Here is an 8,395-nt window from a genome sequence, read left to right on the forward strand (position 1 = left end):
GAGTTTTTAAAATTAAATGTTTGAATTCTCTCCTATGTTATTTATTCATAGAAAAGTAGAATGGAGAGATTTATTTATAAAAATTGAAGACCAATATCATTCATTTCATTGGCTTCATATTTTTGTCAATCCAAATATAGAGGTATATATATGTATTTATTCCTAAAATAAAATAGAATAAAATGAAAGTGAGGTGTGTCCAATCCATGCACAAGTCAAATCCGTTAATTCAGTGAAATCTCAACTTATATATACTTGAATATAAACTAATAGAATCAAGACATCAACTAAATGCTAAGTTCATGCAGAGAAAGAAAAAAGCTAATTTAAATATTTTAAAAATACAAGCACTTACTGAAAAAAAAAAAGATAAAAGTGACTGAGGGCCTTTATAACTGTAAATACATTAAGTGTCATCAATTTTTTTGACCATAAATTTTGATAAAAAGAAATTATAACACATCCTGTTCTTTTTTTTTGGTAGACTTACTTAAATATCATTAATAATTACTTATCCACTATAAAAGCATTATGGGTATATTGAAGTAAATTTGTTACAAAACTACTTAAAGGAAAGTTTCTTATGTTTCTAAATAAATGACAGGGGAGGTTCATGTTTTTTAAAATCAAGACGGGAGAACCCTAAATTTTGCTAAATCCTGAGAGAATGTTAGTGTAATTCACCCTATCTTTTATAGCATATGCGAAAGGCTAAAGCTCCATGCATCTTTAATAGGGAAAATGATATCAATGGTCTCTCAAATTTTACTTTTGTAATTTTTTGTCCCCCTACATTTAAAATGCAACATATTATCTCCATACAAATAAAAATGCATCTTTTTGTCTTTAAAGACATTTCGAGCCATATTTTTGCTTGAAAATGTTTGAACTCATCACAGGTCCAAAACATTAAGGGCAAGATAAGCAACTCATTTGGTATCAGTCCACGATTGAAGCATGATATCTATGTAATTATGGGAATGCAAGAAGGTATGTTTCCTCCTCAATACCTAGGTTTACCACTTATTAGTACTTGATTAAGACTAACTGATTGCCAGGTCATCATTGATTCTATTAAGAATAAAATTAGGGTGGAGTTCAAAAACTCTATCTTAAGGAGGTAGGCTGCAACTAATAAAGTTAGTTCTAATGAGTTTACAAAATCATTGGAGTAGCATTTTTATGCTATGATAAGTGTTTATTTTACATATTTTTAATGCGCTTTATTACTTAGTTTTTGGTGTATTTTAGTCATTTGATAGCTAAATAACTAGGCATCTAGTGGAGTTTGCATTGTGTAGTTAAAGTGAGAAAAAGTGCATTTCTATGAATTTAAGTGATTAAGACTTCATATTTTGCAGATTTCAATAATTCAATCATCAATTGGAGTGAAGTGAGAAGATATTTGGATGATTCTTGATGATTTGCATTGATTTCAAGTAAACATGAAGTGTAAAATATTCAAAGGATGAAATCCAATCAAGTTCAAAGAAGAAAAGTTTGGCAACCTAGTATTTCAGCTATAACTCGAGGTACAAGCATTGGATTGAAATGATTTTTTATTCATTTTGAAGTTAAGACATATCTTATGAAGACATCAAAATCCAATCTTGGTCAATAAGCAAAAATACAGAAGTGCATTTTTGCTGTTAAATCTAAAATAGAGTTTTGATCAATTAGGGGTATTTCTATTATTTCGCAGCATATAGAGCTCCTAATGACATGATTCTTAAAACATTGAAAAGCTAACTTAAAGGGTTACCACTTTTATGTTTTGTGCAAGAGTTAGTTTAGCTTTCATCATTGAGAAATTTGTAGTTCAAATTGGTATGAAAATAGAGCAAAATCGAGGGTTGATCAAAAAGTACAAAACCTACAAATATGTGGATACGTGGCTCGGATACCTAAGGTAGGCTTGCATTTCCTGCCTTATAGATCCTAACTCTACAAGTTCCAAGAACTTGGGGCTTGTTTGCACAAGCTTTTTGGCAACTTTTTACGAAAGAACATTGGTGGGAATTGCCCAAAAAATCATAGAGATTTCAAGAATCAACTTTTGGCAATTCCAAAAGCTAACTTCATCAACTTTAACATGATTGATTGAAGTTTTAATCTTCTATAAATAGAGGCCTTGGAGAATATTTCTTACAACTTTGAATGGCTAAGAACTATCATAAAAATGTAACTTTCACTAGTTCTCCTTAATTCATTAGTTTAGTATAGATTAGTGTAGTTTATCCATCTCGTATTGTAGCTAAACAAAGATGAAGTTGAGGACGAAGATGGAGACTTCGGAGATCAAGTGATAAGGGTGACATCTTTTCTATCACTTATTTCTTGTATTGATTCTTATATTTAGTAAATATACAAGTTTGGTTCTTGTTTGTATTTCATTTATGTTTTGCTAGTTGTTATACATCGAGGATGGATGAACTTCTATAATTGTTATGTAAAGATTTTCATGGTCATCTAAGCTTATTCTTGTGTAAGTTATTCAACACTTTTGCTATTTTAATCATGATTAATTGGTCATTAGTTGTGATAATATAAAGGTGTTATTTCATCAATGTAAATTATGATTCAATACTAGTTTATGGAAGTGTTAAATCTAGAGAGTTAAGTCACTAATATAGAGTTGCACCTTTGTGGATTTGGTGGTTTGTTCCATATAATTTATAGAATGTAATAAATCTATAGTTAGTTTCATATCACGTTAGTAGGTATGGGGTAACTATAGGTATGATTGGTATGCTTGCAAAAGCAGATATCACATATATTTAGAAATTAAACCATAACTAGTTAAGGTAATGAAACTCATTTAACCAGTAATTTTACATGCATGAGTAGATAAGAATTCCATAATCCTAGATACATTTTTATTGTCATTTTTACTACTTTTCTTTCTTGTTAGTAGAGTAAATTTACTTGTTTATTTGAGATTGTCTAAATATTAAAGAAGTTTGAAAACCACTGGTTATTGGTAATCTTCCTTGAACGATCGACACATGATACCCCTATATTCGATAAACGATCAATATACTTGCAGAAAATGAGGTAATTAGTTTTTTTTTAATTTAGTGTAAAGGAAAAATCCCGTCATGCTTCCCATGAGACTTATAAAGGTGCTTGTGAAGCTTATGTCAAACTTTTTGTGGAATGGGTCTAATAAGTCATCCGATATAAAAGTCAAATGGGATCAAATTTATAAACCTCTAAGAGAAGGTGGATTGGGGCTAATTAAGTTTGGAACAAAGCTCTACTGCTAAGGCATATCTGGCATATTTTTCAAAGGAAAGAGAGCTTATGGATTGCATGTGTGCATGTGGTTAAACTGACGCATAGATGATTTTGGTAGATCCCTAATCCAGTGGATTGCTCCTGGTTCTGGAAGAAATTACTTCAATTAAGGGAGATTGCTTGGCAATAAATACAAACAGTGGTTGGTAATGGGCAAACTATACATCTGGGGGTTTGATAATTGGCATCCACATAGTCCTTTACTTGCGTATTATGCTGCTGAAATGGTTACTTTGTTTGGCAACACTATTAACTCTAATTTAGTTACTATTATGAAAGATGGTACATGGAATTGGCCAAATGTAGGAGGGTTCATAAAGTGGAGGATTTGATTCAAGTTATGCCTGCTGATTGTCTACCTTTGTCGGAAGAGAAGACTCCTTTAGATGGAAATGTGATGGGACAGGTATTTATTCTACTAGTTCTGCAGTTGAACTACTAAGAAGTAGAACTTCAGAGGTGTCTTGGTTTAAGTTGGTGTGGTTTAAAAGTCATGTCCCTCGTTATGCTTTCATAATGTGGTTGGCATGTAAGAATAGATTAGCAACTAAGTATAGATTAATGAGGTGGAAGTTATTACTGAAAAATTGGTATTTCGTATGTACTCGTGCGAATGAATCGGAGCACCTTTTCTTTTCCTGTGATTATTTAGCTTATGTATGGGGGAGAATTTAGCAGCTTTGCCTACTTTACAGGGAAGTCTATAGCTGGACTCAAGAGATAGACTGGTTGATCCAAAACATTACAAATGATTCCTTCCTAAATCTGATTCAGAAACATGCATTATCAGTAACTATATATGCTATGGAGAGAAAGAAATAGGAGACTGTTTTGTGGGAGGACTATGAATGCGGATGCTGTAATTCATGGTATAGTGCAAGTGATGACTGATGAGGAGTATACAATGATATCCTTGAGTTAGTTTGTAGTGCACTGATGTATAGTGATATAGTTTGGAGTGATGCTGTACACTGCAGATAATTTCTGCTTGTGTGACTGATTATTGTTGATCCTTTAATAATGCTAATATTTGGCTCATAAAAAAAAAGGATAAGCAACTCATCTAACACTCACCCAATATCACACAAGCATTTGACTTGAATCTAGTACCAGACTAAAAGAGGGAGGGTGGAGGGGGGGCTGGGGAGTTGTGGACCAAATCTCCCCATTTTCCCAATTTCCCCAATTCCTCAAATTTCCTAAGCTCTAGCCTGCCTGGGCCGTTTCCCAGACACCCAACCCAATATGGCCAGGCAGCCAACTACTTCCTCTTTAGAACCACATAACCATTTGGATTTCTCTTTGTAGAAGAATTGCTGAAGTGAATGGATCAAACCCATTTCTCACTTTCCCATCCTCATTCAAAATAGCTTTCTTTGACTCCTACTATTCTCAACCTTTTTATTAGAGAAATCACTAGTAGTTGTACACACTATGCCTACAAATGGATAAACCTGATGAAATCTTGTTCTAATTCGAACCAAGAACCCGCATACCGTATAATTCTTGAAAGGAATAGTCTGCGGGTGCTGAAAATGATAATGAAGAAGAGCCCAATATTCTACAAATGGCTTTCAATTTCACTGAAGATGAAGAAGTGAACGGATTGTTGACTTTCTTCATGATTCCCTTGATTTTATCCTTGAAATCATCCATCTTTCAAAACCCACTTCCCCAAATAGAGAAAGCTATTGACCTCAAGTCAGTGTGAGAGATGCTTGTGTTATGTTGGGTAAGTATTGGATATCCTGCCTATTTTGCCTTTATTATTTCGGACACGGGATGAGCCCGTTATATTTTCAGGCAAAAAATTTGAATAGAAACGTGTTTAGGGACTAAAAAGGTGTGTTTTTCAATTGTGAATGACTAAAATGCTTCATTTTGAATGTGAGGAACTAAACAATTACAAATGCAAAATGTGAGGGGCCATTAATGTGGTTTTTTAATTTAATATAATGGAGGGATACCATTTGTATCACAGGTGCTTTGGATAATATGGACTTTAAATCTCTTTTGGAATAATGAAAGGAAAAATCACACCATCATCCCTCACATATTGATGATATTAAATTTTTGTCCCTCTAAATTAAAAGGGATAATTCCACAAACCTCCCCTGAGGTTTTTAACAATTACCAACTGAGAGCCTTTCAAGCGAGGAAAAAAGATGTATCAGATAGTAGACCAGAGAAATTGGACCACCACCTAAAGTTAGAGAAATTGGACCGCCACCTAAAGCTAGAAAATGAGTGGATAGAGTAAAACTACCACTTCTTTCACCACTCATGAAAAAGAAATCCGAAGGGACTATGTCACGAGGAGCTCCAGTAGGACAGATACAATCAAGGAAAACTTCGCAGACAAGTCAAGTCACAACTCCTCATATGACCTGTAGATATTGTGGAAGGACGAATCATACCGAAGAAGACTGCTAGGTGAAGGGGCGATAGTGTATGGGATGTGGGAGCACCAACCATAAAGTTCATGACTGCCCAAAGAGGCATCCACGAGAGACTACTACTCAACAAAAAAATAGAGAGCTCCCTTAAATTTTAAAAATTACATATACCTCCTCTAATTTTACTGTTTAGTAACAATGTAGGTCCAAAAAGCTAAATTTTCTCTCAAAAATCTTAAATTGCCCTTTTGTACAAAATTAAGAAAGAAAAATATAGTATACTCAATCATTTTTTTCCACACTTTGTATAAATCAACAAGCCTAATCTCTAACAACCTTCCAAACATAAGTTTTAAAACCAAATAACTGTTCAAAAAATCCCAAATTGCATATATAATATCAATGCTTGTCATAAAAAAAACATACATACACACAAACCCTATTGATAACCAATTTTATACCCCAAATTAAATATCAGTGCTCAAATACTTTTTCAATACAAGTTAATCTGAACTAAAATCACTATTACAACCCTCCTATGGTCTTAAAAATATTAATATCTTAAAAGTAGAGAATAAATTCTACCTCCATAATAAAATCATAATAAAAAATTTATAATCTAATGAAAGAAATCCTTATGTAATTATTGACATTTTATAAAAGGATTTTTTACAAAAAACAAAATATGAAAAATTTCACATCTTTAGTTTTTTTTCCTATTTCAATCGTCAATCTCATTATTTATTTCTTTATCACTGCAAGTCTCTTCATTTGCTTTTAGTTTGACACATAATCTACTCCCTCTGTTAATTTTGTAATTTGAATTTGCTAATATCCATAAAATTGAAAATAATAAAAACAAGTTATAATAATTAGAAAAGAGAGGAGCGAAAATAGACAAGAGATAGAAAAATAATTTTTTTTAGGTTTTGAAAATCTATTGCCTTCAATTTAAAATTTTTTACCAAGTGGAGGGCATTACTAGTAATTTACTATGTCAAGGGAGGTAAGTATAATTTCTTAAACCTAAGGGGAGCCGAGTGAAATTGTCAGAAACCTCAAAGGAGGTTTCCGAAATTATCCCCAATTAAAGTGAGTGATTTTAGTATTTTAGCTTTTAACAAATTAAAAAAGCCAATTTTTAGTTTTGGTCACATTTCAAACCAAATTTTGATTGGAATAAGTTAGGTATACATCACCAGATTAATAATTAAATGGCAAATCTAGAAACTGACTTAGCAAGCCACGCACAAGGCCAAATTGCTAGCAATGGTCGACAGGGCTATTCTTTCCTTTCCCTTTCCAAGCCTCTCGAAGAACAGAAAGGTAGTAACTGTAGAATAGTAACCAAACTAGCTGCAGGCACTGGTTGGCTCAGGAACCTTTAAATCCTTCTTCTCCAATCAGGCGTGGGAGATACTTTAGTGTGTCAGGAATCTGGACCACCCGCATGTTGTAATCTTTCACGTTGATGATTTCAATGGACTTGGGAGCTATGCAAAAAAATAAGGTTCATCAGTAATGATTTCATTTCACTTGAGAGCTGGGGCAAATATTATGAGCTATGCTATAAATTCCATTCTAATGTCTGCTCTCAAATGAATGAGCTTCAGGCCTTTCATTTCTCTCTTCTTCTTTTTTATGTCTTGTTTACTTCTGTAGTTTATTTGGGTACGAAATGAGCCAAATAAGAGGATACACAATAGGGTCTAGTTTCCCTCTTTAAGGGCGGTGCATTAATTGGACTTGTGCTCTTTCATCAAGGTACTAGTGCACATTTTGTTGTTCAAGATGTGGATGCATACTTTTCATGTAAAAGTATTGGCGGACATGGAAATGATGGGATGAGTGGTGGCGGAAAAAGGGCGAGGAAGAAGCAGATGGTGGGGAAGGAAGGGAAGGACAGAGGGAGACGGGGAAGGGATGCCGGGGGAGAAGTGAGAGGGGTCAGCGGTGGTGGTGGTGGAAAGGAGAATGGTGGAGGAGCATGGTTGTGGAAGAGGGAACGGGGTGGTTATGTTTTTGGATTTGCAGGGTTAAGATTTTGGGCAGAGGAGGATTGGAAAAAATGGTGGTTTCGGTGCGCAATTGGATCAATAATAGGCGAGTTTACAAATTATTTTCCCTTCAACTATTGACCACTGACATATGTGTAATATATTCCGGCTAAAATTTGGTTAGAAAGGTATCTAGAGATTAAAAAAATGAGCATTTTTTTAAAATTTTTTTTAGAAACTAAAATTATCATTTTAATTCTGGAAGCATCATCAATATATTAGAGACGATTGGTGCAATTTTCTCATAATAAAACCATGAGCTAAGTTTAGGCTTCCCAGAGGTGCTTCCCTTAACAAAATCTGCATACGATCTTGTAACTGAGTGGGAAATATCTCATTAAGTTCTGTCAGCTCTTGAGCTCTTGATCTTGTAATTGAGTTATTTAGAACGGCGATTGGATGGCACTTCATAGAATGTGAGGCTAAATCTGAAGCATGAGATTTGTCAAGTTATGGGGAATATGCAAAGTGTTACTCAAGGCAAGTATCTCGGATTACCAATGGTGGTTTCAAGATCAAAGCAGCAGATTTTTGGTTTTGTCAAATCAAATATACAACAGAGAATGAGCAAGTGGAAAAACAGGTTCTTAAGTACAGCAGGTAAGGAAATTATGCTTAAGTCAGTAGCCTTAGCCATGCCGACGT

This window comes from Coffea arabica, chromosome 3e (assembly GCF_036785885.1).
Source record: "Coffea arabica cultivar ET-39 chromosome 3e, Coffea Arabica ET-39 HiFi, whole genome shotgun sequence".
NCBI lineage: Eukaryota > Viridiplantae > Streptophyta > Magnoliopsida > Gentianales > Rubiaceae > Coffea > Coffea arabica.